Source organism: Thamnophis elegans, chromosome 7, assembly GCF_009769535.1.
Source record: "Thamnophis elegans isolate rThaEle1 chromosome 7, rThaEle1.pri, whole genome shotgun sequence".
In the NCBI taxonomy this organism is placed as follows: Eukaryota; Metazoa; Chordata; class Lepidosauria; order Squamata; family Colubridae; genus Thamnophis; species Thamnophis elegans.
In genome coordinates, this window is record NC_045547.1 from 10,753,343 (window position 1) to 10,778,993 (window position 25,651).

Below are 25,651 nucleotides of genomic sequence, written 5' to 3' on the forward strand. Positions count from 1 at the left end.
AATACAGCATGATGGTAAAAGCAGCATCACCTAACTAGATTGTTGCATTCCTGGGAAACTTTATGAGAAAAGTTTCCAGGAGCTCCCAGGGTCCTAAGTAATTATTAACCAGGCAGTATCTTTATTACACAGAAATAAACACAGTTGGAAATGTCTGTGTGAGTGCCTCTGCATTACTATCAAAGGTTCCCATTCCTGCTTTCCATTTCCATCTACCTTCAACATTTGATTCCCCAAATTTGGCAGCAATCTGTAAGTCTCCCACTGTCCGAGCATATGTTATCTGGCAGAAAAAGATTCAGTCTGGCTCTCCAAAACCAGAAGTGTATATGGCAGCAGAGAACTAAAGACTCTGGATCTCGAGGAGCAAGTGAAGGCCACAGAACTATCAGCAGTTGCTGTAGACAGGTTACCAGGACGTTGGCTACAAGGGGCTTCTGGCTAGTCAATACCAACAATTATTAGACAAGGAGTGAAAATGTAACCCTCCTTAGTATGGTGCAGGGGTGAGCAACCTTAAAACACTCAAAAGAGCCACAAAGGTCCTAAACAGAAGCCCCCCATTCAGTTCTGGAGCTGACCAGAAGTTCAGTTTCCCCACCATAGAGTCTCCTCCTAGCACGGCGTCCTTTTTCCTCTACCTGTCCTAACCGAAAGCCCCATCAATTGTGGCGCCAATTGGCAACAGGGAACTGCAACAGAGGGATGAAAGAGCCGCATGCGGCTCCAGAGCCACGGGTTGCTGACCCCTAGTATGGTGCAAGGATTTACAATTGCTAAAAGCATACAGACAGCCCTCGACTTACGACCGCAATTGAGCTCAGAATTTATCTTGCTGAGTGAGACATGCGTCAAGTGAATGTTGTCCCAGTTTACGACTTTTCTTGCCACATTTGCTAAGCGAATCGCTGCGGTGGTTAAATTCACAAAGTGAATCCGCCTTCCCCTTCGACTCTGCTTGTCAGAAGGTTGCAAAAGGGGGTCACATCGATCCCGGGGCACTGCAACCGTCATAAATAGGAGCGAGTTGCCATGCATCCAAAGTTTGATCACATGACCATGGGGAATGCTGCAACAGTCATAAGTGTGAAAAATGGCCATAAGTCACTTTTTTCAGCGCCGTTGTAACTTTGAGCAGTCGCTAAATGAACTGTTGTAAGCCAAGGACTCCCTGTACATCCAAACGGTATTCAATCCTATGTCTGGAGGCAGAAAAGGGAGTGAAGCTTAAGACGGCTTTTAATATACACAATTTTTCATGAACCCATAATCCATTATGGCTTCCTCATAGGTATTTTCCATCCTTCAGAGTTACAAGCCTGCCATGCAAACATTTAATCAGGTGGAAGGTTTTCCTGAAGTATAGATGTCATTTCAAACAAGCTTTCCTGGTTGAATTGTTGTTTATCATCACGCACTGGAACTCGCCCAAGACAAAATGTGCCAAGCATGGAGATAAGCTCCTTATCTCAATGGGGAAGAGATGAGGCTCCACAGGCAAACATGTGCATTGCCCACAGCAAATTCCAGGTTCAGTTGCTAGCCATCTCCAGGTAGGACTAAGAAAAATTCCTATCTGAAACTGGAGCAATGAGGGAAATCAATGGGTTGACTTGATGTAAAACAGCTCTCTATTATATATTGGTGATCATCTCTACAGGTTTGAAGGCCACTTCTTCTCAACTTGGCCCTGGGATTCACTTGCATTATAGCCATATTCTTCCTGGATTGCTAACTCTACGTAGCAACATTCCCTTATCTCTCCATCCATTAATTTTGCTATTGGCGCAAGTTTCTTCCTAATATTATCACATTTAAGTGAAGAGAGATCGAATTCAGGAACTTGGGCCTTTTGAGTAGCTCCGGTACCCACCCACAGAAGACAGCTTTTCAAAAAAGAAAGCATATCCAAATTTGGTTGGACGAAGTTGTTCAACACATCAGTGAACGCTGCATGCATGAGGTGTCACTTCCTTCTGGAAATGCCCTCTTCAGTTCACTGCAATTATCCCTCAGACCTTCCTCATCTTTCTTGTCCAAATTTCACTACTCTTCCATTGTCTAGAAAAATGACCTACCTTGCTCAAATGGACAAGAGGCTATTCCTTGAAACCTACTCTACAACGGTTTTTTTCTCAGACATGTCTGCTAATTCAAAAGATATCTCCAAGTTGGTGAATCCCCTGTACTCCTCTTATCTCTGCACTTCAGTTGTGAGAATCCTGAAGGAGGCCTGGGGGTGACCACTGGTCCTGATACTTCAAAAACTTCACCAGAGTTTTATCATTTCATTTCCACCTGTTATTCTATTTTACTATAGGTAGCATATATCCTCAAACTCAATTTTTATACAATAAGCATTTCACTTAATTAATTATCCACAATTAATCATGTTAATATAGTTCCATCACATCTTAATTAGCTACATACCATTAACAATGTTAACACATTTCATTTTATTCTACTAGTAAATCCTTTTCTATCCCTTCCTCCTTTTCTAACCATTTTCTCTTGGTCTCTCAGAGATTCCACTTCTTTTATGTTCTCTTCTCTCCACCCGTTCACCTAGCTTCTTCTTTTTCTTCTTTCTATAATTTCTGTATTTTTTTTTCTTCCCAGTGCTTTTTCTCCCCTGGTTAACTTTGAAGGGGTCAAATAATGATATGGTTTATGTATTAAGAAAACATTCAGCTTAAGGTGGAAAATATGGAAAGGAAATCCTATGGCTGAAATTGGAAACAGAAATATGATGTAAAATGAACAATGCATATGAGAACATGTTAAAGGAGAAAGCCCGGGAAACATGTTGCTTATAGAAGAATTTAAAATTTGCAACAAAATTTTTTAAAAAAACTTTTGTTTAAAAAAAACCCTTCACCTGAGATTCAGGAGTGTCTACCAGATTCAGTCACAGAAAGTGAACAGAATTCTTCTGATTATAATCAAAGAAGAAATCACTACATAGCATCGTTATCTCAGGGGTTGCCCACAAAGACGAGGGAGTCAAACTATTCTTCAAAGCACTTGAGGGCAGAACAAGAAGCAATGGGTGGAAACTAATCAAGGAGAGAAGCAACCTAGAACTGAGGAGAAATTTCCTGACAGTTAGAACAATTAATCAGCGGAACAGAAGTTGCCTCCAGAAGTTGTGAATGCCCCAACACTGATAGTCTTTAAGAAGATGTTGGATAGCCATTTGTCTGAAACGGTATGGGGTTTCCTGCCTAGGCAGGACTAGAAGACCTCCAAGGTCCCTTCCAACTCTGTTATTGTATTGTAAAGTAAACCCCAACTGAGAATGACAAGAGAGATGTTCTGACAGGCAGAACTTTTTATCCCTAACAAGCTCGACCTTGGAGAGCCAATTCATAGACTTTTCCAGCCGATCACACTTACTTGGGATTCCTCCTCGCTGTGGGTTTATGAAGGTGTTTCCTGCAACCTTCTCTCTCTCTCTTCAGAATCATGTTTGGTCAGAAGGCCCATTCCATCAGCAACCTACGGTACCTTCCAACGTCAAAAAAGAGAAGGAAGGGACAGCCTCCTCGCAATCTTGCTTCCAAGTTGACATAACTTCAATAGGAAGGCCATAAAAACGGGCCTACCCCAAGATAAGATAAGGCTCCCATGTAGACAATTATGTTTGAAAACATATTGTTCTATCCGCTTAAGCCAGGGCACTAAATAAATGAAGTGTCTCTTGATATCCTGCTATCGGGTGCTGATTTTCACCATCACATAAACATTCCCGAGAGCAGTTGCGTAAGCACACAGCCCTCCTGGGCCAAAGACTCTCCTTCATTTGCACTTGAGAGGCAACAAGCTCCCCGTAGCTAGTTGCACTAAAAAATAAAAGGTCGAAAACTCGAAGGATGTGGTCTGTCTTTTTTTTTTTTTAATGCAGTGGTCGAAAGAGAGCCCAAGACTGGTTAACCAAAGAATGAATTAATGGAAGGTCACAGATCAGGGCCAAGTATCCAATGTATGTCATCAACAGAATTGCAGCGTTTTTATTAGATAAAAATCTGCTTAAATCATAGTTCCTGTTTCCAAATTACCATATTACTGTGGGAACAATACAAAAGGGACACGGCACTATCTAACCAAAGCTACATAAATAAATTTTATTTTAAATATTCTCCCACACTGTTGGTTCTCTTTTTGAAGGATTTTATTATTGAGGCACAGGGAGGGACTTCCTCACAGATAAAGGAAACAGAATACCACTTAGCAGTAGAGATGCTCGGGGTGAACCATAAATCTGCAGAGATTTCTCCTGCATTCCTTACTGGCCTGAAAAGTTGCAGCCGACAGTCCAAAGGAGGAATATTTTGATACAGCAGCACTTCGTGTTGTGTACAGTAGATCCTGGTTCTAACCAGTGGTGGGATTCAGTCGGTTCGCATCACTTCGGGAGAACCGGTTGCTAAGTTTCTAAGCAGTTTGGTGAACTGGTTGTTGAAAGAAATCATTAGGGAAGAGAACCAGTTGTTAAATTATTTGAATTCTGCCACTGGTTCTAACTCTTGTATTTCCATTTTGTCCTGACCTAGGCTTCACAAAATCACAAAGCAGACTCCTTGTCCCGACAAAACCCCTTTTTATTAAGGTAATGTGAATTCCTCTCATTCACATCCAGCAGAATCCCGGCAAACAGTCTTTCAAGGGTGAATGTACAATCACAGACCTTATCTGGCTTGGAGAGCTGCCAGGCTGATATCTTCCAAGAGCAATGCTCTACAAGAAAATACTTGGCAAGGAGTCTCTGAGAGTCCCGAACAAATCTTCACACTAATTAAGCAAACTAATTGTCTCCTGCAAACTCCACTCCCCTTTCACTCCTCTTTATCCCCTATGGAAGGAGCCATTCACCATCCACCTGTGCCTTTATTCCTGAGTCAGCCCTTGTTCCTTAACTGTTCCCTTCCCCTGGCAGCTCTGCACATGTGCACACTGGGAATAGGCTCCAACTGTTCTTCTGTCCCACTGACCTCTGACTCCGAAGGCAGCTGATAACTGGCATATGGCTCTGGCCCCCTCTCTGCCTCCAACCCAGAGCCTTCCCCAGACTCCAGGACTGGCCCATGTTCCTCCCCAACATCCTCACTGTCTGAGTCTGCTACCAGCTCCGCTGGCTGCTGGCGGGCCACAACACATTTAAAGAAACTCATATAATCAAATAGTGAGATCTAAATCTACTCCTGCGGATCAATCCCACCAGCAGAGTTTTCATGAGACATTGGTCTCAATACAAGAGCAATTAAAACCGGGTTGGGCAAAAACATGCAGCTAAGCCTGGGCGTGATCCACCACAGAGATTCCCAAATATTAATTTTGAACATGATGGGTGGGCAAAAGCATCAAAGATGTGACTGGAGGGTTACGGGAAGTCCTAATACTTTTATGTGCATTTAATTATAAATATTTTTTTTAAAAAAATTCAAACAGCCCCACTTACTTTGGAGGGGGGGAGGTAAATGGCAGCACCCATGTGGGGCCAAGTCGCAGACTCCCAGAGGAGGGAAAAGGGCCACACACACCCAATCCATCCTTCCTTCCTCACTTCCATCCTGTAGGAAGTTAGCACCCACCCCTCTCCAAGAAAAATGAAATATTTTAGGAAATATTAAAAGGGCAGAATATTTTCCCTAAAAGGGGAGCAGAAACTCAGCCCCTCAGCCCCCTCCCACCTTTGTGAATTGACTTAGCCAGTCTACTCTACATAACAAAGATCTAACTCCTTCAAGCAGAGTCATAGTAGGAATTGCCCAAAGTCCTGTCATTACATCATCACTCAGCAAAACTCAATCAAGCCTGGAGACACAGACCACCTACAAGGTTATTCCTGCATGGCCCCATGGGAGTCTGACAACCAATCAGAATACAAGCTGAAATTCAAAAGCCCAGAGAGGGTATAAAACCCAGGCACTCTCAGCATCTCTTCCCCTTTTTTTGCCCAGGATCTCGAACCATGTGGTCCTGTCCACCATTAAACCATCTTTGCCGCTCCGGCCCTGTGGAATGAGCTGCCGTCTGAGATCCGGGCCCTACCCACTCTCATGGCCTTTCGCAAAGCCATTAAAACCTGGCTTTTCCGGCAGGCTTGGGGCTGTTGACCCCTTGATTGAGGTCCAGCCCCCTCCTGATTGGGTGCTTGTTGTGTTTCCCTTTTTAACCTTGTTGTGTCCAATTGTTTTTAATAATTCTTTTTAATCTTTTTTTCATTTCTGTAAGCCGCCCGGAGTCCTCCGGGATTGGGCGGCATAGAAATTTAATAAATGAAATGAAATATTTCCAAATAGCCTCCATATTCCCAGTGTCTTTCTCCCCACTTGGAACTGAATCCAGATGGACATTTTTTCCAACAATCCCTTCATGTTCCAATCTCTGTGCACTGAACCAGAGCTTCTAAAGGGAAGGTCTACCACCTTTACTTGATTTGAATCCACCTTGAGTAGAGCTGTAGTCATATTCAAACAACCTTGAGGGGAGTCATCTTGTACAGGGAGGGAATTCAGGACAATAAAGGGGTGCAGCAGACAGGAAGGGCAAAGTTGTAGGAGACACAGTCAACTCACACAACCCTGATCTCTGCACACTTCAGGCCCTCACAACAGGACACATTCCCCTTTCCTAAGGCAGTTTCAACAAAACCACAATTGTTCGTGATTCTGAAATCAAGGAGACAGTTTGTTCAAAGCAGGGTTCAATCAAAGAAAGATCAAATTACTGTATTTTTCGGAGTATAAGACACACCTTTTTCCCTCAAAAAAGAGGCTGAAAATCTGGGTGCGTCTTATACACTGAATATAGCATTTTTTGCCTCCTGAAACCCCGCCTGTTCACCAAAATGGCTGTGCAGAGCCTTTAGGAGGCTTTCGGAGTGCTCCTGAGGGCTGGGGAGGACAGGAATGAATGAAAAATGAGCCATTTTTTTGCTCAATTTTGCCCTCCCAGCCCCCAGGAGCACTCTATAAGCCTCTTAAAGGCTATACATGCCATTTTTTTTGACAAAAAAGGAGCCCATTTTTGCAAAATACGTGTCATTTTTTGCTCAGTTTTCCCCAACCCCCAAGCCCCCAGGATCACTCTATAAACCTCCTAAAGGTTATGCATGCCATTTGGGTGGGGGGGAACGGGCCCATTTTTGTGAAAAATGGGTTGTTTTGGGGAGGTCTGCAGAGTGCAAAAGAATTTTTTTTATTTGCCTCTTCAAAATCTTGGTGCGTCTTATACTCCAAAAAATACAGTATGTTTTTCCACTCTTAATTTTTCCACAGAAAGGTCCTTACTACGGATTACACTGCCACTGTTGTCTAAGCAACTCTCTTCTCTTTAGGATTATTTTGAAGATGTTCCACACTTAAAACACTGCTCCAAACATGAAGCCATTGGCCTTTCAGTGTTATTGTTTTAGTTCTTATGTTTTGCATTCTGTTCCTTTTTGAAGTTGGGTTTTCTAAATGTTTCTACCACACCCTGGAAGCCACCCAAAGTTGTTAGCAGAATTTGTAGCTTGTGAAGCATCTAAATAAATAAGTATAAATAAATGGCACCCTTGGGTGATAAATTTCTTCCAAACTAGGATGAAACGGTTAACATGCTGTTCCTTCTCATCAGGTGGGTTTCAAAAATTGTTCGAACCTACTCTGTGGGTGTGGCCTCCTTTGTGGGAGTGGCTTGCTGTCCATGTGACCGGATGGGACTGGCTTGCCACCCATGTGACCTCCAAGGTCCCTTCCAACTCTGCTATTGTATTGCATTGTAAGAAACAATGGGTGGAAACTAATCAAGGAGAGAAGCAACCTAGAACTGAGGAGAAATTTCCTGACAGCTAGAACAATTAATCAGTGGAACAACATTGCCTCCAGAAGCTGTGAATGTTCCAACACTGGAAGTCTTTAAGAAGATGTTTGTCTGAAATGGTGTAGGGTTTCCTGCCTAGGCAGGGGGTTGGATTAGAAGACCTCCAAGGTCCCTTCCAACTCTGCTATTGTATTGTATTGTATTGTATTGTATTTATTCTCAAAAATAATAATAAAGCATGCTTGCTAGACAAGAAGATGAGAGAAAAAAAGAGAGAGAATCTTAAGACTGCTAGAATAAAATATTTCAGGCGATATTTTGATGTATGTACTGAACAATGATCAAAATACCATTTTAAAGTGGCTTTTTTTCAGTTATCCTCCCTTTAAAAGACATCTATGAACCACTAAAGGTCATCAATGTATCCACAGAATGAAAAACAACGGATCCAAAATAGTTTCGGCCGATATGGAGTTAAGGAAAGTGTCAATTGAAAAGCCTAGGAAGATTCTCAGTCATCCAGGTCATGGTTGTCCCAAAGGTGATTTTTTCTTTTTTCAAGTGGCAACTGGACTTTCTGGTTTTTCTTTGAAAATGTTTTGCTTCTCATCCAAGAAGCTTCTTCAGCTCTGACTGCATGGTGGGGAATCCTTCCATCGGCCAGAAAGCCCAGTTGCCCCTTGAAAAAAAAAAGCATCTTTGTAAGCTCAAAAGCAAACATTCCCACATTGATACTTTGGTTTTCAACACATGGACCCAACATGACATTAGTACAAGACTTAATAAGTACTAGGCCCGTGATGGTGAACCTATGGCACGCGTGCCACTGGTGGCATGCGGAGCCCTCTCTGCGGGCACGCAAGCCATTGCCCCAGATCACCTCCACCGCGCATGTGCTTGTGACTCCTGCCAGCCAGCTGATTTTTTGCTAGGCCCGAAACAGGGCTCAGGGGCATGCACACATGTGTAGAGGGGAAGGGGCGCATTGGGTGGGGGTCACACGTGCATGCACAGGGGAGCAGGGGGGGTGTTGTATGCACATTGAATTATGGGTGTGGACACACACAAACACACACATGCTTTTCAAAGGGAACTTTTAATTAAGAAGAATGGAAGTCATTAGAGGCAAAGCAACATCTGAATTCCCTTAGGCAATGCAGGTAGAATTAAAGCAGTAGTGACCCCCTCCCATGCAAATTCTAGCCAAAACACAAGTGTGAAGATGTTTCCTTTATCAACTGTCCTGAGAGCCGAATAAACATACATTCCCATGGCTATCTTCCGTTAGACATTAAAGTAAAACACCCCACACGGCCATCATAAACATTCCCCAAAAGGTGGTGGGATCCTTTCGGCGCCAGGAAACCAGTTATAAAATATCAGTTGTCACAGGCACTGCCAATAAATTGACTCCAAGGCCCCCCTCCTCCCAATTGAATGGCAGTACCACTTTCAGGGATCTGACAGTTAGCCATCACTGTACTAGGCTCTAGACCAACATTCTGGCCCTTTAAGTTTTTGTGTGCAAGAAGTGGAGTCTGAAAAACTGCCAAGAGACAACAAGTTTCCATCGCATCACTTGGAGCTCTCCGTGGTGCTGCAACATCAGCTTGCTTGCCGCTGGGTGGTGGGCTCTTGGGGTTCAGACAAAGGCCATTTTGCAGGTGCTGCCTGCAAAATGGGCAGCACCTGAGCTCAATTCAAACCTTCATTGTCCGAGTGCAACATGAGTACAACAAGATTGGCTGAGCCTCCCTTTGTGCATCCCGTCAACACAATACAACTCCCAGTGAAAAAAACCATCCCTAGCCCAGCAAATCCTACTAACAAACACCCACTCCTATTGCACCATGTGAACTTATTGCACGTCGCGCCGGCCCCACAGTCGTACTATGTTGTTATAGAGTTATTTTTCATTCAGGAGCCTGACAGCCGACGGGTAAAAACTGTTCTTCAGCCTGTTTGTGTGTCTGCCTGTGCCTCTATATCTCCTCGCAGATGGTAGGAGAATAAAGAAGGGCTGACCAGGGTGTGAGTTGTCCCTGAGGATTTTCCTCGCTCTTCTAAGGCAGCGAGCCCTAGCGATGTCGTCTAGTGGTAGCAGCGGACAGCCCAAGATGTTTTGTGCTGTCCTCACCACTTTCTGTAGTGTCTTTCTATCCGCGGCTGTCAAGCCAGCATACCACACTTGGTGCTTTGGCCCTTTGAGGCCTCTCCATAGCCAGCCCAGTAACAGGTGGCTACGAAACCTGAACAAGAGGCAGCTGGAGTGTTGGTGTGGGAGCCTACCAGAAGTCGGAAAACGGGCTTTTTACAGCCTCCGGAGTCTTCAGGGAGGCCTGCTAGGCCCAAAATGCGGTGGTTGCACATGCACATGTGTGGTGGGGGGCAGGGGGGTTGAAGTATGGGTGTGGGTGTGCGCGCTTTTGGCACCCGAGGGAAAAAAGGTTCACCATCACTGTCCTATTCCTTTCTCCACTCCAAAGCCAAACCATACACTCTCATTATTTTCTGCCAATCGCCCAAATCACATCTTTGACAGTCATCTCTCGAAACATGTAGCAGCCCTTGCCTAAAGGCGCATGATGCACCCAAAAAAATCTGTACGACAGAGAACTTCAGGAACTGTGAACAAAATTACAGTAAAAACGGTCAATTTTCTCTCTCACACAAACAACCTGAAGATTCTTTTTAAAGAAATTGAACATAGGGTACCCACCCATTTAAAAAGTTGCTTGTTTTGAAATATGGAAAAAATGCTGTGCTGGGAGGAGAATCCTTTTGAGAGAGGGGGGAGAGGGAGACAGGGAGACAAACAGAGAAAGAGAGAGATGGATGATAGATGAGAGAGATAAGATAGATGAGAGAGATGAGAGAGAGACGAGAGAGACGAGAGAGAAATGGATGATAGATGATAGAGATGATAGAGAGAAGGAGAAAGAGATGGATGATATATGATAGAGATGAGAGAGAGAGAAAGATGGATGATAGATGATAGAAATAAGAGAGAAAAAGAAAGAGATGGATGATAGATGAGAGAGATGAGAGAGAGAAAGAGATGGATGATAGATGAGAGAGATGAGAGAGAGAAAGAGATGGATGATAGATGATAGAAATAAGAGAGAAAGAGATGGATGATAGATGAGAGAGATGAGAGAGAGAGGATGATAGATGAGAGATGAGAAAGATGGATAGATAGAAATAAGAGAGAGAAAGAGAAAGAGATGGATGATAGATGAGAGAGATAAGAGAGAGAGAAAGAGATGGATGATAGATGATAGAGATGAGAGAGAGAGAGAGAGAAAGAGATGGATGATAGATGAAAGAGATGAGAGAGAGGGGGGGATGATAGAGATGAGAGAGAGAGAGGGGGGATGATAGAGATGAGAGAGAGGGGGATGATAGATGATAGAGATGAGAGAGAGGGGGGATGATAGATGATAGAGATGAGAGAGAGAAGGATGATAGATGATAGAAATAAGAGAAAGAGATGAATGATAGATGAGAGAGATGAAAGAGAGAAAGAGAGAGAGAAAGAAAGAGATGGATGATAGATGAGAGAGATGAAAGAGAGAGAGAGAGAGAGAGATGGATGATAGATGATAGAGATGAGAGAGAGAGAGAAAGTGATGGATGATAGATGATAGAGATGAGAGAGAGAGAGAGAGAGAGAGAGAGAGAGATGGATGATAGATGATAGAAATAAGAGAGAAAGAGAAAGAGATGGATGATAGATGAGAGAGATGAGAGAGAGAGAGAGAGAGAGAGAGAGTGTTTGTGTGTGTTGATGCATCTCTGCTACGAATCATGTAAAATAAATATAAAGTTATTTTTAAAAAAAGAAAGCAAGTGGGAGTGGGACAATAGCATCTGCACTTTTAAACCCACTCGACTCTTATACTGGCATATTTACTGTTTTAGTAACAGTAAGACGGGCATGGAAATTTCCAACAACGTGATGTTTGCCTTGCCCATTGGAAGAAATGTCTGGGAACATTTGCTTGGTGCCATATGGTATTCAGATGCACCGCTGACACAGAACAGAAAAGGCCTCTGGGAGCTGCAAAGGAGCACGCGGCCTTTGCAGCTATTTTGGTTCACGTCCACTCGTTCATCATTCTTGCACAATCCGAAAGGTGGAAGACGAATTGCCCGCTCGCCCCTCCAAGCCGTCCCTTCAAGGGGGAGCAAGGAAGGGAGAGCGACAAGCCAAGAAACTGGAGCAGCTAAATCTCTCCTAAACATCTCTCTTCTCCCCCTCATTCCACCTTTCCTTCCTCTGCATGCTGATTACCAAATTCCGCATCCTCTGCTTTGATGCGCATTCCCACTGGAGGAAAACTATTTCCAAGGAGAGCAATAATTTAAAAAAAGAAAACAGAAAGTGGAGGGAAGAAAGAAATACTATCCGAGCAATGCCAGGGGGAACAAAGCGAGGTTCGCAAACTGCGATGCTTAAGAATTCCGGTTGCTACTTACTACAACCCCTCGGCCGCACGGTACATAATCGTGGACTCGAGGCAATGCTCCCACAGCAGCGCCCCCAATCTGTCCAATTCAGAAACAACAGAAGCCACGGTACTTATTCTGCAATCCAATAACGCAGAAGTGCCGGGATTTCCCTGCAGATCATATCTGTAACCATTCTTAAAAGTTTAATGGCATTGACCTCCCTGGCTGTGTGTAGCTTCAACGTTGGAATTTAAACACCAATTCAAAAGCAGATCCTCTGTACCAGTGGTCCACAACCTTTGTGGCTTGGCGGCCTGGCTGGGGAGAGGGGGGATGGGGTGGAGAAGGGAACTGAGCTGCACAAGAAGCGGGCCGGCGTGCACGTGTCGTTCCAGTCGTGCAAGTAGAGCTGTGTGTGGGCGTCTGCCTGCTGGCCTCTGCTTGCACAGCCTGGTTTCGACCCCCCATTCTATAAATAACAACCATCTTGGCCTGATCCTTTCCTCTCTTTTTCCAGGAGTCAATTTCACTTGCAGTTTTGAAGTACCTCGGTCAATTTCACTGGCTTGATGCATTTATGCCTTTGACCATTTTAAAGTACTCTATTCCTTTGCTTTCCTGTTTACTGGACATTTTCTGAGAGTAAATCAAGGAATGGCAGATTGCTTCCAACTTTATTTTCAGGAAATGAGAGCTTTCCCCAACTCCCCAAGTTTTGCATTAATTAGCAGAACAAGAAATACGTAACTAGGTCATGCTTTGAATACCCTGTTGCACAGATAAAAACTTTTATTTCTTTCATCTACATCTGAAAAGCCAGAATCTACTTCACCACCTCCTCACAACCAGTATAGCTGGAGTTATCTAGCAAACGAGTTTCCTTCCTATTAATTTCCCCACTTAAGAGATATATTAATATATGAGAACACAACAATAATGTTTTAAAAAAAGACAATAGACAAAACTCTCGTCTAGAATCTTTGATACTCTCTGAGCTTGTTATTGTCTTACAAACATTTCATTAGCCAACTAGGGAACGTCATCAGAAGCAAAGAGGTATGTTTGCTCAATTGGTTGTCAGCATATCCAGCCGCCAACTATCTACTGCAGAACACAGTGTCCCATAGAAAGGCCTCAGCTACAATACAGGGAATGCCAATCAGTTGGAATTCTTTGCAACTGCAAAGAATTCTTAACCGGAGCCTTTAAAACCACATGAAAACGTAGCACTGATAATGTTACCTGGCTGGGTAATGAAATGTCTGCACGAAAACCACCAAGCTCAGAAAACACCAAGGACACCTCACTTCAATCCTGAGTTGCAAAAATTCTCTTCTAATGCAATTCTCATAGTTAAATCCATTGACTGCTTTTAGTCAAGAGAGATGAGTTACTTTTCCATGTCTGAAGATAATTTATATTTCATATTGGCGAAAGTAACACTTCCTACAAATCCATTTAGCTTCCTTGGCATGCACATACATACACACACACACCATAAAAACATACATACATACATACATAGAGAGAGAGACAAAGAGAAAAGATATGAATATAGATATGATATAGATATATAAAGATATACATATACGAGAGAGAGAGAGAGAGAGAGAGAGAGAGAGAGAGAGAGAGAGAGAGAGAGAGAGAGAGAGAGAGAGAGAAGGTACATGGATTTGCAGGTATTGTTTCTTTCACCAATATCAAATATAAATTATATACATACATTTCCAGTATGCTTTTTCAATCTCCCAGTCTAGTTTACAACCCAAGACAGGAGTGAAATCAGGTTCTGGAGAACTGATAGCAGAAATTTTGAGTAGTTCGGAGAACCGGTAGTGGAAATTTTGAGTAGTTCGGCAAATGCCATCCCTGGCTGGCCCCAGAGTGGGGTGGGAATAGAGATTTTGCAGTATCCTTCCCCTGCCATGCCCACCAAGCCCCGCCCACCAAGCCACACCATGGCCACCAAGCCACGCCCAGAGAACCGGTAGTAAAAAAAATGAATTTCACCATTGACCCAGGGTTTTCCTTGTCATCTCCGATAGCCAAGTCAGGTCCTGCTTACATGTTCAATATCAATCACTGGGAGAACAACCACAAACAATTTCTTCCTCCCTACTCAAAGGGAGGTGTTTACTTACCCAGATATGACTGTGGCCCAACACAGTCCTTTGTTAGATTACAAAGAAACGCATGTTTAACGCCATGTATTAAAAGGCAGGGAGAAGCAAATAATAATGAGCCAAGGTGGCGCAGTGGTTAAATGCAGCACTGCAGGCTACTGCTAGATCAGCAGTTCAGCGGTTCAAATCTCACTGGCTCAGGGTTGACTCAGCCTTCCATCCTTCCGAGGTGGGTAAAATGAGGACCCAGATTGTTGGGGGCAATATGCTGACTCTCTGTAAACCGCTTAGAGAGGCCTGAAAGGCCTATGAAGCGGTATATAAGTCTACTGCTATTGCTATTGCTTTAATCTGTCAGAGCAACCTTTACTGGTCCTAATGTAAAACAGTTGCTGAAGAGTTGATAGCTTGCCATTCTGCCTTCACACATTGTGTCTGACGTAATTGCAAAGAACAGTGGACACAGTTAAGTCCTTTTTTTTTTTTTTTGTTATGGATGGTTTCAAATTAACACTTCCTGGTATACTGGAAAAAGGTGTTAAAGAAAGAGCTCACTTTCTCTGCTCCAAAGCTTTTCTGAGTAGTTATATTAACGGCGGGCAGGTGGGCGGGCAGGCTGGAGAAAGGTAGGTGAGCTTTAATACATTCTGGAAATACAACAAAATGAACCAAAATTATGGTGTTGGAAAATAATATATGTTAGTTCATCCCACTCAGCCATCAACTTCGCACCACTAACAAAAATATAAGGGTTGTGAAGATCCGGGCAGCTCAAATGGGTATAAAGATTTATTGCAGATTTAAGCTCTCTACAAGAATCTGAACTACTAACAGTCAAAGGAAATTGGCGGGAGATAAGAGTCAATAGAATTCAAGGTGGGCTGGACTTAGATTTCTTGTGGGCATGTAGGGACTCTAGACTGATGACGTGCTTGATCCCTCCCTTGGGCTCAACCTGGTCATCTACTACACATTTCAGTTAATGCTAATTCTGGACTGTCTATTGGAATGTATTGGAATTAGAATATCAGCTTATTGTTGACAAGATACTTTCATCTATGACACACATTTTAATTTATCAGTGAAGAAAGCAGCATATTGGGCAGCAGCAGATTGAGAAAATTTGCAAGTTTATTTATTTAGAAAATGTGTATGGCTGCCTACTCGCTCACAGTGACTCTAGGCTTCTTACAAACAATAAAAACACACATAAAAATAATAATAACAACAACCCAGCCCCCCTCCTGGTGACAACGTCCAGTCAAATAAGCCGTATGACGGGCTCCATACTACTCTTGAGTTCCTCAGGCCCACTGGCAAAACCAAGTCTCAAAGGGTGATAAGCACTGATGATGTCACCTAGTTTGAGTAACGAAATGTTTGCAAAAAACAACCAGAGTCAGAGAGCACCAAGGATCACTCATTTCAACCTTGAGTTACAAATGTTCTCCTTTATTGATCACTAGCTGAAAACCTGGCATTGCTCAGGTATTTATTTATAGGGGGGACATGTCCAGACCAAACGTAATTTCTAATGTTGGATTTTCCCCCTTACCAGTATACCCTTGTGGAGTACTATGACGCCATTACCATGGCAACTCCACTGCACTGTACAGTAGAAGCCATTTTAGGGCAGTACGGTAGAAGTCATTTTGGGGCACAACAGGCTGTATCTTAACAGAACACACACACCAAGGGGTGTTAGGGGGGTCTTACCCTCACAGTATTTGTTTCCAGAGGGTAAGCCATCTGTGTACTAAGTTTGGTTGAAATTGCTTGAGGTGTTCCAGAGTTGTGCTGGAAAACACACACACACACACACACACACAGCTGTGTGTGTGTGTGTGTGTGTGTGTGTGTGTGTTTTCCAGCACAACTCTGGAACACCTCAAGCAATTTCAACCAAACTTGGTAAAATGGCTTCTACTGTACAGTGCAGTGGAGTTGCCATGGTAATGGCATCATAGGGGGAAAATCCAACATTAGAAATCACGTTTGGTCTGGACATTTCCCCTCTATAAATAAATACCTGAGCAACGCCAGGTTATCAGCTAGTTATCAATAAAGGAGAACATTTGTAACTCGGGGTTGAAATGAGTGGCATATATATAAAAAATGTGATAGATAATGGCGCTTTTATAACCAGAACCAAAAGTTTTTTTAAAAACCCAGTAATAATTCCATGCCATACAAAGAAAATCTAGCAGCTAAAATGCAGAATGCTTTCCCTTAGCTGGGAGTCTCTTCCCAAAACCCAAATAGCAACAGGAAGTCATACAAAGAAGAAGGAGTGGGGGGAATCAGGCTTGATTTGACACCTAATTAACCATCCCAACTGTTCCCAGAAGATCTCTGCTGCCTTCCAAGCCACATTCATTCATAAATGCTGGAACTGAGCTATCCTAAGCAGATGACAGCATTAGAGGAAAAAATCTGCATCTTTTCTTTGCTATGTTTTGTTTTCATGAGCGATTCCAAACAATGCCGGGGAACTATTTACATTTGGTATCATTTCCCTATTCTACGCATTACTTTTTCCAAGTGTACCTGACCCCATCTGACCTATCAACAGTGGTATCGATGCACTTGGTTTGCAAAACAGCAGCAGGAGTCCCAGAAAACAGAGGAGGGAAAAAGCTGAATGAAGGACATGCCGTAATCAGGTTTGGCATCATGTCAGAGGTCTTCTGCTCCTTCTGGTTTTTTGGTTTGTTTTACTTTATCTTCAGGATGCTTAATTATTGTTTTTCTCTTGTGTTTTCGAGTTTCCTTTGCTGTTCAACAATCCTGCTGGTATGATAGTTCCAGGGGTAGGATTCCGCCGGTTCTGAGTTAGTGGTAATTCTGGTGTGCCAGCTGCCAAGACTCATACTTGTACTTACCAGATGGAGATTTCCCTCCTCCACAAGCGGTCCAGCTGAGAACTCTACAAAGCTCTTCATGATTGACTGCCGGGGAAGTTTCCACTGAGAGCATTCCAGAACTGATAACCGACTGCGAACAATCCATGATTGATTGCCGTGTGGTTTTTCACTCTGGGTCACGAGGTGATGGGTGTGGACACGTGCAGGGGCGGGGTTTAGCCTAATTACCAAGTAACTAGAAAAGGTGGTGGGGAGCACCGGATGTCAGCTCTGACAATTTATTCACTGTCTTAGTGCTTTCTTGGTCAGTCCGTGTTGGAGGAAGAAGATAAACTGCATTTTCAAACCATCTCCGTGTTTGGCTGTTTTCATTAACCCTTTGGAACCTGACACGGCGAGCATTTGGTGAGCCACTGAGCTACCGCATCCCTTCCACATATACACCACCCAAAAAAAAAGCCCCATTTTTTTTGCAATGAAGAATCAACCATTCTTTTTGGTTTGTTCCCTTCCCATAAAAACGGTGTTAGAAGCCCAGGGATTTGAGCATTCCTCGCCCATCTGCTTATTTTAGCTGCAATCCATAAAAAAACAGGATTGATGGTTATTGCTGCCTCATTCAAATTATCAGAGCCGTTAACACAGGCAATAAACCTGGATCTAAAGTGCACATTCTTAAGTCCAGCCTCATAAAACAGGGGGAGGTTTCTAAAAGTATACTTTCTTTTCTTTCTCTCCTACTCGCATGTCAAAACAGAAGTCGGCTAAAAGAACAAGGAACAGCTCTCTAATAATACAGGGGGGGGGGAGAAGAGGTGGAAGGAACACGCAACCATTTTAATTTTTGCAAAATCTTTCCTTTTGTGAAAGCTTCCCCTGCAAACTCTGATCCCCTTTGAATCCAGGACACCCTCCTGATCATGATCTTTAGGATCAAGGTGGCACATAACTGTAAAGGTAAAGGTTCCCCTCGCACATATGTGCTAGTCGTTCCCAACTCTAGGGGGCAATGCTCATCTCCGTTTCAAAGCCGAAGAGCCAGCGCTGTCCGAAGACGTTTCTGTGATCATGTGGCTGGCATGACTAAACGCCAACGGTGCACGGAACGCTGTTACCTTCCCACCAAAGGTGGTTCCTATTTTTCTACCTGCATTTTGACATGCTTTCGAACTGCTAGGTTGGCAGAAGCTGGGACAAGTAATGGGAGATCACGCCGTTATGTGGCGCTAGGGATTCGAACCGGCGAACAGCCAACCTTTCTGATTGACAAGCTCAGCGTCTTAGCCACTGAGCCACCGCATCCCATTAACATAACTGTACATCATCATAAATAAATCCAGAAAGGTGATATAAATTGCCCACCTAATCCAGCTTATGGTTATCATAGTGGCCAACCAGATACCTATTTTAATTTCTTTATCTGCATTGAGATCTCACTTTAATTCAAGGCAATGTATAGGTTTATCTTACCCTTGATAATATCACAGTTCTAGGATATACTGGGAGGCAGCAATTCATTCAAAGTGAGTTTCATGGCTAACCCGGGATTTAAACTAAAGTTTCTTCCATCACTGTCCTCTCTCTAGTTGTGTCCACAGCTCGGAATCACCTTGGCTTTGTTTATGTGCAGTAAGAAACCACATTTGAGTGTACTAAATATTGTACAAATCACAGATAATAAAAAGTCTGCCTTCTCCAAATTCTTACTTTAGAAAAGCATTAAAAAAAAGACCACAAAGGGCTGGGACTACTGGGTATTGTAATCCTAAAAAAAAGCAACTGTTATTCTCCAGAGTGGAGAAAAGACCTTAAATGCTTAAATACAATGCAATACTTCCAGTGGTGGGATCCTGCTGTTTTAACAACCGGTTCAGTGAGCGTGTGTTTTGCTGCGAGCGCATGCACAGTTTTAACAAAACTCACTTTCCACGTTACTTCTGGGGAGTAACACAGCTGAGGCGCAGCAATCCGCTCTGCCACGTAAATCAGCTGAGAGGATATAGGTAAGTAAAGCACGGGGGGTGGGTGGGCGCAATTGATCGTTGGAGCGAACTCACAAGAGGACAATCATTCATTGTCGGAACTACTAGTTCACCTGAACCAGTCCTGACCGGCTGAATCCCACCCCTGGATACTTCATCTTGGCCAATCCTTGTTCCGTGAATATATGAAAAGAGCCTACAAAAGGAGATTGTCCTGTTTCTTCCATCCCACTTTCTGAGACTTGAAAATAAGTGTTTTTCTGAGATCTCTTACAGCAGGGCTGTCCAATTCTTGGCAATTTTAAGACATGTGGACTTCAACTCCCAGAATTGGCTGGTGCTGGAGAATTCTGGGAGTTGAAGTCTGCAAGTCGTAACGTTGCCAAGGTTTAGATCTTACGCTGTCAATATCTCTCCATCTCTCTCTCTGGAACTCCACCAAATCGTTTTGTTGTCCCAGTTTCAGGTCTGTGCAGGGAAAAAAAATCAAGTGAGGATCTCAGTTCATCAGCCCTCTGGTGATGCCAGTTGCTTGCATGGATTTGCGTCACAAAGAGGGAGGGAGGGAGGGAGGGAGGGAGGGAGGGAGAGAGAGAGAGAGAAAGAGAGAGAGAGAGAGAGAGATTGAGAGAGTAGCTGCAGCTGAAAGCTACATCTGGAAAGCTACAGTATTTCTCTTGTGTTGAGACGTGAGGAGTGAGTTGTTTAAATTCTCCTCTGCTTTGGCTGAATTATTTATTTGGGCTTCTTCCCCCAGCTCCTTTGAAGGCAGCATTTGTAGGCACTGACTTCACACTCCTCAGAGTCTCTTTTATTTACAGGATCACAAACGGGCTGGCAGGGAGGAAGAACGTATAAGGAGCTTAAAAGCATCCATTTGCCTCTCCTTTTAGAAAGACAGGACTGGAAGAAGATGCAACCTTGTTTGCGTTAATCCTTTGCACAAAAAGCCAGGTGAGATTTGTGTCACCGTTTCTCCCCGCCCCGCGCCAAAAAAACCAGAAGCCAAGCAGCACCTGCTTCCTTACAGCAGGGGGCCCCAACCTCCATGCCCTTTTGGGAACTGGGCAGAGGTGGGTTCCTACCAGTTCGCACCTATTCGGTAGAACCGGTTCATCAAATCTACTGAACCGGTTAGAAGAGGTTCCACCAGTGGACCTGGAAAGCAGGCCACACCTACAGAAGAGGTTCCAATTTTTTTTGGAAACCCACCACTGGTCCTTGGATATGATTATTCTACACTATCAAGCTCATATTTATAAAACTCAGTGCCTCTGTGAAAGGTAAGGCTGACTACTGCGTTTGTGGTGCAATCAGAACATTGCGTGTGTTGAAGTTGTTTTAACGCAAACCAAAGATGCCTTTTTAAAAAACAAGTTTACATCATATTCTTATGCATGCCAGTGCTGTGAGTGGTTCTGACAAGTGTCATCAGCATCTTCATATCCGGTCACATGGGCGGCAAGCCACTCGCATCAGGTCACATGGGCGGCAAGCCACTCCCACAAAGGAGGCCACACCCACAGAGTAGGTTCGAAGAATTTTTGAAACCCACCACTGGAACTTGGCCACCTAAGCAACTGACGAGCGAGTGAAGTTTTATCAGTCCATACGTGGGATCTAGGTTGCGTGTGAAAGCATCACCGCCAGAACCCCAATCTGTGGACAAATTGCCTTCCACAAAAACCCATCCCTGGTGCCAGAAATGTTGGTAGAACGTTGTCCTACAAGTCCTTTTTTCTAGGATCTACAGACAGGGTCAATGAACTCAGGATTTTCAATTCCAAGACTAAACTTTGTACTTGCATCGCATCTCGAGCACAGGTAGTCCTCGACTTACAACAATTCATTTAATGACCGTTCAAAATTACAACAGCACTGAAAAAAAGTGACATGACCTCTTTTTTTCACACTTCTGACTATTGCAACGTCCCCAGGGTCACATGATCAAAATTCAGAGGCTCGTATTTAGGATGGTGCCAGCGTCCCAGGGTTGTGACCTTCACCTTTTGTGACCTTCTGACAAGCAGCGACAACGGGGGAGATAGATTCAGTTAACAGCCATATTACTAACTCAACCACTGCAGTGATTCACTTAACTTGCTTTTTCCTTGGTGTTGTAGGATAAAAGAGGAAACAGATGTGCTCCGCCTTGAGACCCAAGTAAAAGAAAGGATATAAATTGAGATGCTGAGCTTGTCAGCGGGAATGCTGACGGCCCGGGTTCAAGACCCAAGCGGTGAGCTCCTGTTACGTGCCTCAGCTCCTGCCTACTTGGCAGTTCAGAAGCATGCAAATGCAAGCAGATAAATAGGTACCACTCAGTGGTGGGTTTCAAACATTTTTAGAACCTCTTCTGTAAGTGTGGGCTGCTTTGTGCAAGTGGCTTGCGGCCATGTGACTGGGTGGGAGTGGCTTGCCAGCCATGTGACCAGGTGGGAGTGGCTTGGCAGTCATGTGACTGGGTGGGGGTGGCCAACTTGTAAAATGTGGTGAAACTCACTTAACAACGCTCTTGCTTAGCAGCCAAAATGTTGGCTCAGAAACTCTGGCATTCGAAGCACGCAAGTCTTAAAGCTGTCAAGTTGCAAGACCCTCGCACCCCTAACCCTTTAGGAAAAAAACCCCAGGGGTGTTAAAACTTGACAGCTTTAAGACTTGTGGACTTCAACTCCCAGAATTCCTCCTCTCGCTCTTCATCTTGATGATGTGCAGACGGGCGGGGGGAGGGAGCTGGAGCCGGTTCTAAACGGCACTGTAGATTTGTGGAACCTCTTCTACAGAAGAGGTTAGAACTGGCAGGAACCCACCCCTGGTACCACTTCAATGGGAAGCTAACAGCGTTCCATGAGCCTCGGCATATAATCAGGCTGGCCACATGACCATGAAACAAGACTTCGGACAACCCCAACACCCTCAGCTAAGAAACTGAAATGAGCATCACCTCCTAGAGCCAGACACAATTGGACAGGGGAAATCTTTACTTTTACCTTCACTTCCCAAGGAGGTTACTCTGTATCTGTCAGGCCCGCAGCCAGTTCCTTTTGGGATCTTTGGCCTGCCACACTTCTATCTACTATGCTGTTTCAATAGTTGGGGAAACAGGAGGGGGGATTGGTTGGAGTTAGATGCAATGTAGCTATAACAAAATTCTTTCTAGAAAGCCAAGGTCACCCTTTGTCTCTGCACCTCTGCACCTAACCAGAACTGGATGGGTGGAACAACCAGCATGGCGGTGGGAGATTGGACCATGGGATGGACTTGTGGGTGTGGAGGCAAGTTCTTGAACTTTCAACTGGGTGGTGAAAACCAGGAAGCTTTCAGATTCAGGTTTTCCCAGATGTGCCAACCTGTCTCTCTTAATAAATTGGAACTTTGAGCAATACTTTGCCTTGGACTCTGGTTTAATTTTGGATGTTATTTGGAACCCTGGCATTATCTTCCTGAGCTATGCCCCATAAGTCTCCAGAACATGCCACTAATCGCTTTCTGCAGATGCCCTGCTGAGGCTTAAAACACAACACACTACACAAAAGCCAAAAGACGCAATTTGAGATTTCATGCAGTAGGCAAATCCAGGATAGGAGGAACACTTCTGATGATGATGAACAGCCCTGCACAAATGATCTTTGACTTCCCTTCACTCAAGAGACACGCGTAACATTATGCCCTTGATGAAAGAGCTCGTATTATTTTAATTTCGTATGTGTTGATCGTTAAGAACAACTAGTGACGTATTTCCTTTGCTGTCGAACACAAAATCTTGCCCCATCTGCAGGAAAAGACAAAGCTATCAGGGCAGAGCAGGAGAAATCAAGTTTCCTGATCTAACCAACAGAGAACTGGTTGACAACCATTAGACCTATATAAACTTTTCATGGATGGAACTTAATGTGGGGCTGAAGGTCTCCCTTCTGGATCTAAATCTTGGCTTGTGAATTTAATAAATTGGTCCACTTGTAAAAGCATTTTTGGTCTTCGTAGTCAAGCCAGGGGAGCTATTCAATCTGTATCAAACAAGACAAAAAATAAATTGACCACAGATGATGGGTAATGAAACGTCAGTAAGGAAACAACCAAGCTCAGAGAGCACCAAGAACTCCTCAAGACAAAAAATGATTCGTTCCGACATTACACGTAGCCACAAATTATTCAGGATCGTGAGAATGAATATTGAGGCACCTCCGTCCTGCTTTCCTGCTTCCAGATCTGGAGTCAAAGTCAGTCCTATTGCCTCTGATGACACAAGCAATTCAATACGTCCATTGAAAACTTAAATGCTGTGTTTGCACAAAATACTAAAATGTGTTACTACCGTATTTTTCGGAGTATAAGACGCACCTTTTTCCCTCAAAAAAGAGGCTGAAAATCTGGGTGCATCTCATACACAGAATACAGCATTTTTTGCCTCCCGAAATCCTGCCCCCTTCACCAAAATGACTGTGCAGAGACTTTAGGAGGTTTCCAGAGTGCTCCTGGGGGCTGGGGAGGGCAGAAATGAGCAGAAAATGGGCTGTTTTTTACTCAATTTTGCCCCCACCAGCCCCCAGGAGTACTCTATAAGCCTTCTAAAGGCTATGCATGCCCTTTTTTTTTGACAAAAAACAGGCCCATTTTTGTAGAAAACAGGCCATTTTTGCTCATTGGGGGGGTACCCCCCAGGAGCACTCTACAAACCACCTAAAGGCTATTCATGCCTTTTGGGGGGGGGGGGAAACAGGGCCATTTTAACAAAAAACGGGTCATTTTTGGGAGGTCTGCTGAATGCAAAAACTTTTTTTTTAATTTGCCTCTTCAAAATCTTGGTGCATCTTATACTCCAAAAAATACCGTACCTTAAAATATGCTTTAAAATATTCTAAAAAGCCTAATCCTTTTGGTAATTTCATAATTCAATATATCGTACAAACTATAGAAAGATTAATTCAATCATTTGTATGGATCAAGCCAGTGTGGGTTCGATTTAAACCAAGTCAATTTAAATCACAATTTAAATCACTCGTAAAAAGGCTTGATTTAAATCAACTCGGTTTATATCATAATTTTTAAAGAGCAACTGTCATCTCTGTCTTGCAGCGACTCCTCCTCTGACCCCCTGTTGACTCACCAACAGTCCCAATATTGCAGAATATACAGCCTACATAACTAAGCTCCATTTCTTGCTGAATAAACTAAATTATTAACATATCTTAAATAGAAAACTGATTTCCTGATGAGATCTGCTTGTGTGTGTGTGTGTGTGTGTGTGTGTGTGTGTGCGCGTGCATATGTATATTTATTTATTTATTTATTTATTTCTGGCAATGTGTGAAAAGCTGGCATAGAACAGAATGTCTAGGAAATCTACAGAATGTGTGATGTTTGCAGGCAAAGAATGAAATGTCTGTGTTATTTTAATATGCTACATACTTTCTTAGGCACTGTATATATAGAATCAAGATCAGGTGAAGTGTTAATACCACTTTATGATGCCTTGGTAAGGCGACCCTTGGAATACTGCATCCAGTTTTGGTCGCCACGATGTAGAAAAGATGTGGAGACTCTAGAAAGAGTGCAGAGAAGAGCAACAAAGATGATTAGGGGACTGGAAGCTAAAACATGAAGAATGGTTGCAGGAACTGGGTATGTCTAGTTTGATGAAAATAAGAACTAGGGGAGACATGTTAGCAGTGTTCCAATATTTCCGGGGTTGCCATAAAGAAGAGGGAGTCAAACTATTCTCCAAGGCACCTGAAGGTAGAACAAGAAACAATGGGTGGAAATTAATCAAGGAGAGAAGCAGCTAGAACTGAGGAGAAATTTCCTGACAGTTAGAACAATTAATCAGTGGAACAGAAGTTGCCTCCAGAAGTTGTGAATGCCCCAACACTGGAAGTCTTTAAGAAGATGTTGGATAGCCATTTGTCTGAAACGGTATAGGGTTTACACCCTAGGCAGGGGGTTGGATTAAAAGACCTCCAAGGTCCCTTCCAACTCTGCTATTGTATTGTATTGTATTGTATATAATACCTAGGGATTATGCAAAATGTCAAGAACTATTTAGGCAAAGTATGAAAAGAGAGTCATGAAAAGAGTTAGGATTAGAGTGAAATTGTGGGTTAGGGTTAAGGGTTAACCCTAACCTATAGCCCTTTACTGAAAAGATCTGTATGAAAATGAAAGAAGAAATGCAAAATAGATACAAGACTTTTTTTACTGGAAAGAAAAAAGAGAAGAAAAAAAAGACCAGTATTGATCTATTTATTGAAATAAGGGAGGCTAGAATGATATTTTAGTGGCAGCATTTTATACTTTCCTGGTTTGCCTTCTGGTATTAGGAAATGCGTGAAATATTAAAATGTTTCATACTTCGACATCCCATTTTTGGTATGCTGTAGATTTCCTAGCCGTTCTCTAAAATGTATGATTTCACAGATTGATAACA

General features: G+C 43.3%; 1 protein-coding gene across 1 annotated transcript in view; it reads right to left on the reverse strand.

Moving 5' to 3' along the window:
• The window catches only part of PDE3A (phosphodiesterase 3A), a 299,321-nt gene that overhangs the window by 189,182 nt on the left and 84,488 nt on the right, over positions 1–25,651 (reverse strand). The gene's annotated exons all lie outside the window — the stretch shown is intronic.